Here is an 8362-nt window from a genome sequence, read left to right on the forward strand (position 1 = left end):
AAAGTCAAAACTGGAACTATGGTGGAGTGAATATGTTGTGTGCAGCAAATTATGAAGTATTATGTCACATATTAAACCTATTTGAAATGTAAACGTGGAAAATAAATTGATCACAACAACTTCATCAAATTCCAGATGTCAACAACTTAATTTCTAGATTGGATTCAATCAAGGTCAAAGCTGCATGCATTTTCATTGTGTAGTTGTCCATTTTTGACCACTACACAGACAGGTTGTAGCTTTGCATGCGTTCACTCACATACAAACACTGCATGTGTATATAATGTGTAAGTGGTGTACACATGCCCTCATAAATGTACATGTAGTATGAACCTTTATAATATATGAATGTGCACACACTCAAACACACTCATACTATATACTTGCAAAACACATGAAAACACTCACATACACTTTTTCCGTGCACACAAACACTGCATTTACACTCAATCTGCGTCCCATGTAAATACTTTGACACACTCATCTTTCCAAGGCCGTACACACAGACACACACACACACTTTGGAGCTCGTTGCCTGCCTGATCAGATGGTAAACATTGCGTAGCGGAAGCCCAGGAACACTCTATCAGCGGCGTATCTGCGGCTCTGTTTGCCCTGCCTGCCTTATCTGTCACATGAATGCCCCTGGCACATAAACACAGCGCCAGAGCTTGCAAAGCATTGTGGGATACCAGCTGACGCCACGTGAAATCCTTGCCAGGGAAGCTTGACATGTGCCACATCAACAATCAACAAAACATATCTACTGTATGTACACGCATGCACACAGTGATAGAGGGACCTCAATGCGTTTATTATCCCTCTTTCGTATTAGCAAAAGGAACTGTTCAACAAATTGTTCCGAGAGACTATGTGTCAGCCACTTTGCTGTGGAGACGGCACTTTCTCCCTTCGGCAGTGGCAATCTCTTGGTTTACAAGAGGGATCTCTGCGGTCCATGTCTTCCCTTCTCCCCTCGTCTCTCTGGGAGCCCCAATGGAAAACAGACCTGGTGGCAAATCAAAACATCCTCTGTGGAATTAAACATATCACAGGAGGAATAAACAAGAGCGTCTCCTGTGCCCTCCCATCTTCCCCCACTACCCCCCACCCCAGGGAACCACACTGGGACAAGACACACTGATTTGGAGTGATGATACCGCCTCGCTGGAGCCCCAGTGCAGCCCAGAGAGCTGGGAGTGGGGAAGGGTTGCGGTGGTGGTGGTGCTCGTGGTAGGGTGGGGTTGGGGTTTAGGGGGGTTGAGGGTTGGGTCTGAGGTGGGTAACAAGCCCTGAAACCCTCGCTTGTTTTCCTGTGAATGACAAGGCCCCAGTGCAACTATCAGTAAATAAAAAGTGGCTGTAAAATTAACTACAAGACAGGTCCAACAGGAATCCCCCACGGCACTTCCTCCCTCAAGCCCATAAACAGCTCCAAACAAGCCAGGCTGGCTCCACCGTGTATCCCACGGCGACCGGCTGGGGTCACGCCGGCTCCAGCTGCCTGGGTCTTGCTGAGACGGAGAAAGGCTGGGGGCGGCTGGGGGTGGAAGGGCAGTCTGATCACTAATGCTAACTGCTAACCTTAGCCGTGACCTCTATTTACCTTAATCACAGGCCCCAAACTTCATTATGTGACTAGTCCTGTACAGTTGGTCTTTTATACCAGTCTATTCCACCACTTAACAATATAACCCACAAGTCTTACAATACCACTCATTCTTACCTATTTTATACATCAAACATGTTTGTCCACAGTTTCTCCCCATTAGCTGACAGCAGCTATACTCAATGTTCCTTGTTTTAACAATCTACAGGCCAGTACCTGCAGAGGAACCTTATTGTTCCCTCATCACATAATTTCCATTATGACATTCCATGAGAATTTTGGGTGAATTGTAATGATACGTAAAGTTGAGGGTAATGTAATAGTCTATCTGAATTGCAGTACCTCTCAAAGGACCAGCTACCTTCTCTGTATGTTTTCACAATGATTAAGATGTGATTAGATGTCTAATATGTCCTGTTTTTCTATCTTAGTTCCATATACAGATGATGCAACAATTCTGCATCTGTGAACAGTGTGCCAACTGTGTCACTTGGCCCAGTTGGGGGAGAGTGCAGCTGAAGAACCATCATACAAGGTACATCACCCATCTACAAACCTATAACACCTACACACACACACACACACACACACTGTAACATCCACCCACACTATAACCACTGCCACCTATCCACACACACACACTTTAACCTCCCCAACACCCATCTACACACACACACATCCTATAGCCACATACCCCCCACCTTTTCCCCCTGCCCAAGCAGACACATGATTCCTTCCTGAGCTTCCTGCTGTCTGTAGGAATTGCGACTTTAGTCCCAGTTCTTAAACCCTGACCCTAAACCCTGAACTGTAAGACCCTCTCAGGCTCCCCAGTCCCTACCAGAGCACTTCAGTCCATCTGCAGTTTGCTCAACTAAATCCTCTCTCTCTCTCCCTCTCTCTCTCCCTCTGTATCCCTCTATCCCTTGCCCCACTTCCCTAATGCCTGGCTGGGTGGTGGTAAACATTTGGAAGCAGCATGAGGCAACAAACGCTAGAGCCTGGACTGTGCCCAAGTGCGACTCTTATCCTCTGGACAAACAAGCGACCAAGCGCTCCTCCCGACTTCCTCCTCAAATAGCCTTCTCGACTCTGGACCAACTGCGGCCCCGAACTGGGGCAAGCCGACTGGGTCCACGGCAGGCCAGGGCCGGAACCGATCCGGAGTCGCCCGCCATTCTAACTTCTAACCTTAGTTCTGATAGACCTGAGAGAAGTCGAAATGATAGACATTGTGCTGCATTGTCGTGCTGCCCCCCTTCCAAATCAAATTTCCGCTTGGCCGCTCCGAGTTGTTTATATGTGCGAGCATCTGGAATATTAACATGCCCTTGAAAGAGTTTCCTGGCAGAACTCAAAGTCGTGACCACATTTTTTTTCTCTCTCTGTCTCTTACTCTCCTTCTCTCCCTCTCTATCACTCTCTCTCTTTCTCTCTCGCTGGTCGTAGTGCCACGAATGAGTTTGTTGGTGGCAGTGACTGTGGCATGTGTCATTGCAATAGTAGTGTTAAAGGCATGATTTCAAAAGTCTCTCAACTCTTTTCAAAGCACCCCGCTTTGAGCTGCTTGTTTGGAGTTGTGTGTTTTTTTTTCATAAACACCAGGTTTTCATTTGTAGTTGGGAGGGTGCTGTGCTGACAGTATTTATAGTCTGGTGTTCTAACCAAAATGATCAGTGTACCACAAAATGACTTCCTCAGTCCTGACCGCAAAATAACAGGATACCTTCAATTGTGAGTATTTATTAATTTTAGCAAAGGATTGCTAGTTTTATAAATAGCCAGCTGTATTCCTGCTGCTACCCTCCAAAGTCGGCTGTGTAAACTTCCTCTCTCTCTCCTTCTCTTGCTCTCTACCTCTGTCGGAAAGCGAGTGGGTGAGGAGGACTCCGCGAATAAAGCTCCCCACACACACACACACATGCCTGGCCTCGATTAGGGATTCTCTTCCACAGGCTAAGGGTTCAGGGGTGGGAGGTGAAAGGTCGGGCTGTGTTAATGGCTGAAGTGGGGGGTCCTTTCTGCTTGGCTGGCCATCATCTAACCCCCACCCCATCCTCACCAGACCCCCCCTCCCCGGCCCTAGCCTATGTGTATGTCACTGTCTCAGCCATGTTCAAACACACACACAAACATGCCATCTTCAGCGTCCATGTTGCTGAAGTGGGTTGGTGTCTATTATTGTTGTTTGCCCAGTAACAGTAATAGTCCTATGTGCTGGTCATGATCTTCGTCCATGTCGGATGTTGTGATGTGTGTGTGTGGTGCTTGGATGGTAGCAACAGCATGTCCTTATGTACTTAGTGTCAGATATGGTCCATCCTGGTTCTTGGAGACTCCACTCACTGCTGTACACAGGACTGCATGTGGCTAGCCTGTGCTGTGTTCTTTAGATGTTCTTATGTAAAATGTGTATTCTGTTTGTATTTTATTTACATCTGTATGTATGTGAATGTATGTCTGTGTGTAGACATGATGTTCTTCATCATTGTGTGCATCAGCTGTGTGTGTGTGTGTGTACGTTTGTTCATATATGTGAGCCTGTGAAAAGGGCCCATGTTTAAAGATGCCTTTGTGTTTGTTTATGTGTGTTAATGTTGTGTTTATATCTCTGTGCTGCTGCCCATGTGTGTGGTTGTGTTTATTGAGTGTTTTTGCCATCACAAGTGATCAGGATGGGATGTGTGTGTGTGTGTGTGTGTGTGTGTGTGTGTGTGTGTGTGTGCGTGTGTGCGTGCGTGTGTGTGCGCGCGCGCATGTGTGTGTGTCGGTGTGTGTGCAGGCATGCTCGTGTGTGTGAGTTCTGCAGGGTCCCAGGCCTCAGGCACACTTGGGGCTATGAATCACAGAGATTTCAGCAGCAGGGAAAGTGAGAGAGAGCAGGAGAAAGAGAGGGAGGGAGAGAGAGAGAGAGAGAGAGAGAGAGAGAGAGAGAGTGCACTGTGACACACTGCTTGCACATGGGTAAGAGCTTAGCGTTGCAAAAGCCAGTGCTGCAGAGACCTTGAGATAACACACATAGTTTCGGAATTTTGGAGGCAAGACATTTTCTGTGTGTCAGTACCTGAGGTGTGTGTGTATGTGTGTCTGAGTCTGAGTGTTTGTCTCTGTGAGTCTTTTTCACTCGGGTGTGTGCTTTTATTCATGACAGTACAAATGTTGCTGTTTTTGGCAGCAGCAGCTACACAACCATATTTATATATACTTAAGAGTCAGTGAACATATTTGTATTTCTAGCACTGTGTATGTGCGCGCGCGCTTATGTGTGTGTGTGTGTGTGCGTGTGTGTGTGTGTGTGTGTGTGTGTGTGTGTGTGTAATAGCAGTGGCCTAGTTGCGCAATCAACATTTGCTTTGCTTCCCTGCTCCTAGTGCTTCTAAATCTCCACTCCATCAACTTGTTGATATGAGCCATTTGCTTGAAGCTTTAAACACTCCACATAGCCTTGCACGTGTGCAATGCATTTTCATACATTTTAATGGCCATTTTGAGACAAGTTGCACATGTTACATGGTTTGCTACATCTCAGTTGTCCTCAGTACAGTGTGGAGGTGAGGGTTTTTTTTTCACTTAAATACTTCTACCCATGTTGAATTTGTGCTTTTTATTCCTCCTTGATCTCTACAAACCGCCTGGTCGGAGCTGCACAAGGCTCCATGTTTACACAGCTGGGGGAAGGCAAGGCTGAAGACAAGTTAAGATCTGACCAGAGATGGCCAAAAGACTTTGCCTTACTGTATTTGATCTCTGATGCCACTGTTTGGCTGATTTCAGTTAACTAGGCCTGATCCGTGTAAAGCCTCTCTAGGAATCCAGGCAGTTGCCGTTCATGGCGATTTCCGATGGAGTGGTGAGATCCATGTTGACCAACTGTATACAAGTGAGAGGTCAGTGCAGATTTCACAATGGCTTTCACCACAGAGTTGAATACTCGAGTGTGGAAAATCCATTTAATGTTGAGACTGAGAGAGAGGACACAGAGACAGAGACACCACACCCCATGCCCAATGTATGGTCCTGCGTTGAAGCTGCGCGGTTGCTACGCAGAGCTTCTGTGTCACTGTGTAGTCCTTTGCTAGTTTTCTGACAGAAGCTTTGCAAATCAACTCAGACATATTTTTTGTTTCAATGATGGGGTTATCTGATTGTACAGTACCTATTTTTTCAGTTACGTTTTTAAAATCAGCACTATATCAGCTAGCAGTACTTTTTGGGTAGTTATTGGAATGTGGCTTGCTAACATAACATAAACTGGTTAGCAGACACCACGCAAATAACCTCAGATGGAATTTTTGGTTATAATAGGGAGGTTGTTGAAATATAATGTGCCTAGGCTATTTCTTGGTAACTTTCACAAAATCTTAGAACATCTAAGCAAAAAACAAATTACATTTATATTTAAACATGGCAATCTATGTTTGCCATTCCAATTAGCGTTTCAGTGGTGAGCTACCCAGACACATTAGACACACAACTGAAAGAGATTCTTGATGGTCTTGAGGCATCGGCATAACTATAGCCCCGTTTCAACGCAGAACAATACATCAGCCTTCATATACACACACACATTATCCTCACAAAGACACTCATCAAGTCTATTCCTTACACAAGCATACCCATGGTGACATCATTTTGCCTCCCAAAGACACAAAGACACACTGTTTCCCTCCATATGACCTTTTGACCTTTATTTTCACAAGTTGTGTATTCACTGCAGACTAATGACACAAGGACACTTCAAAACTCTGTATCATACAAAATGGCAGCTAAAACAATTCTCCCAAAGTAGTAGTTTTCCCCTGAAAGATTGTCATTTCACATTATTGCCATTAGTTAAAACGAAACATGGTTGTCATAGATGTTAATTTTTACATGATATAACTACAAACTCGTTTGCTCCTTGTTATCTTCTCCCCTCACATTGCATAATACAAACACTGTTTAGAGGTCTGAGGGAATCATTCTCTCTTGTAGAACTTTCGATAGCTATGCTTCTTATGACTGGAAAATACTCTTCACACATCCTATGAAATCTAATTAATGAATGAATAATATGAGTGCAAAAGCTCACAGAAGTAAGATGTAAGTAATAATAAGTAAAGCTATTAATGAGTGAATGGATGATTGGATGCCAAGCCTCTCCACCACCCCACTGTTGCATCCCACCCCTCCCGGTAGCGAGACATCCTGCTGGCTTTATGGGGTGTCCATAAACTGGGAGGCCGGGTGCTGCATTAGGTTAATTATTTCCCTGTGTTAATTTTCTCCCTCTCGGGGAGCAGGGGTCAAAGCTGTTCCTGTTGCCGATAAACCAGAGGGGAGACATGCACGCAGACAGACACGCACACTCATTCACACACACACACACACACACACACACACACACACACACACACACACACACACACACACACACACACACTAGTTCATGAATGCCTTAGATTGTACATTTGAATGAATTATATATTTATATTTAAATGTTAGCAATTATTTGTTGTGTGTGTGTGTGTGTGTCTGTGTGTCTGCGATTCTGAGATGTGTTTCTGCTTTAAGCCACAGTGTCTGTCTGCTCTTCCATTCTAATGAGGCTTCTCCCCCATATCCACCCCTCCCACCCCTTCCTCCAGGCCTGTTAGTTGGGCGTCAGTCTCATGGCTGCTTGTTTGTAGAGGAAAAATGGATCCTTTAAACAGGCGCTGGCAGAGTGAAGGCGCTTTTATGAGCTCTGATAGAGGATGCAGAGCAGTGGACGCCACCGGCTTAGGGTCACAGGTTCAGACCTGCTTATTTGCTTATTTGGAAATAGCATCAGCTTTTCCACGTCAAAACACAAACTGCACAAACCTAATCCATCCCGTAATGTTTTCCTCACCCCCATGTTGAAGAACTTGGACACTAGCTCGTACTTAGCGATCAATCACACTTGAAATACAAACAATAACAGTAACTACACTAGCAGCTCGCTAGGTTGTGTAAACTTTCCTGTGAGGTTCATCCGTTCTGAGTCCTGAGTCACTGGTCAACAATCAGGTAGTGTCAACACCATGACCAGAGGTGACATTGACGTGCCCTAGCTCAGGGCACAAGTGACTTTCAATTTAACAACAACAAGAAAAAAAAAAATTGAAGGAACATTTCAGGATTTCCTGTTTACTTGGAATTTTATGGTCGCGGAGATGCACGTCCTCGCTCTGAATTCCACGTTAGTGCCACTGTCCTGTAGCAAGCCACATTTAACGCGGCGTAGCTCCACTATAAATACTCGGCCGTGGATTTTGCCTCAGTGCAATTCTAGGGCTCTGTGGGTTTTAAGTATTTGTTGTGAGGGGAAAGAGTGGGTTTGCCCTTAAAAATACATGTGCGCATGTATTTATATCGCCATCGTCTTCCGTCCGTCAGAGAACAACTATTATTTAACAAAAATAAAATAAAGAAATAAAAACTAAAAGACAAACTTAACGTTGCTCGTGCTGTCAGGGGTAATAGAACAGTCCTCTGGAAATGCATCCCAGAAGTGAAATGAGGTCAGAGCATCTGCAGACGCCTAAGGCAGCCACCAAGGCATCTGTTGGTGAATGTGGAGATGGAGAGTCTGCTCTATTCATTTCAGTGATAAAATAAGAGCGGCCTCACTGTTGTTGTTGCTGTTTAAATGAGTCACCTGGGTGCCAAAGACAGGTCGCTGCCCAGGCCAACCTAGCTGGTCTCAAGTGGATTTGAACACAGTGTTCTTGCTATGTGAAAAAAACACCC

At 45.2% G+C, this 8362-nt stretch overlaps 1 long non-coding RNA gene across 3 annotated transcripts in view; it reads left to right on the forward strand.

Annotated features, from left to right (window-relative positions):
• Positions 1-1950: 1950 nt before the first annotated feature.
• The window catches only part of LOC125310961, a 9472-nt gene continuing 3060 nt past the window's right edge, over positions 1951-8362 (forward strand). Inside the window, exon 1 of one of the 3 annotated variants that reach the window (XR_007196396.1) lies at positions 1951-2144. This is a non-coding gene — a long non-coding RNA (uncharacterized LOC125310961). Of the gene's footprint in view, positions 2145-4338; positions 5497-7019 lie in introns of those variants that run through there. The other 2 variants (XR_007196394.1, XR_007196395.1) reach the window with 2 other exon arrangements.

The sequence above is a fragment of the Alosa alosa genome, chromosome 2, assembly GCF_017589495.1.
Source record: "Alosa alosa isolate M-15738 ecotype Scorff River chromosome 2, AALO_Geno_1.1, whole genome shotgun sequence".
Taxonomy (NCBI): Eukaryota; Metazoa; Chordata; class Actinopteri; order Clupeiformes; family Clupeidae; genus Alosa; species Alosa alosa.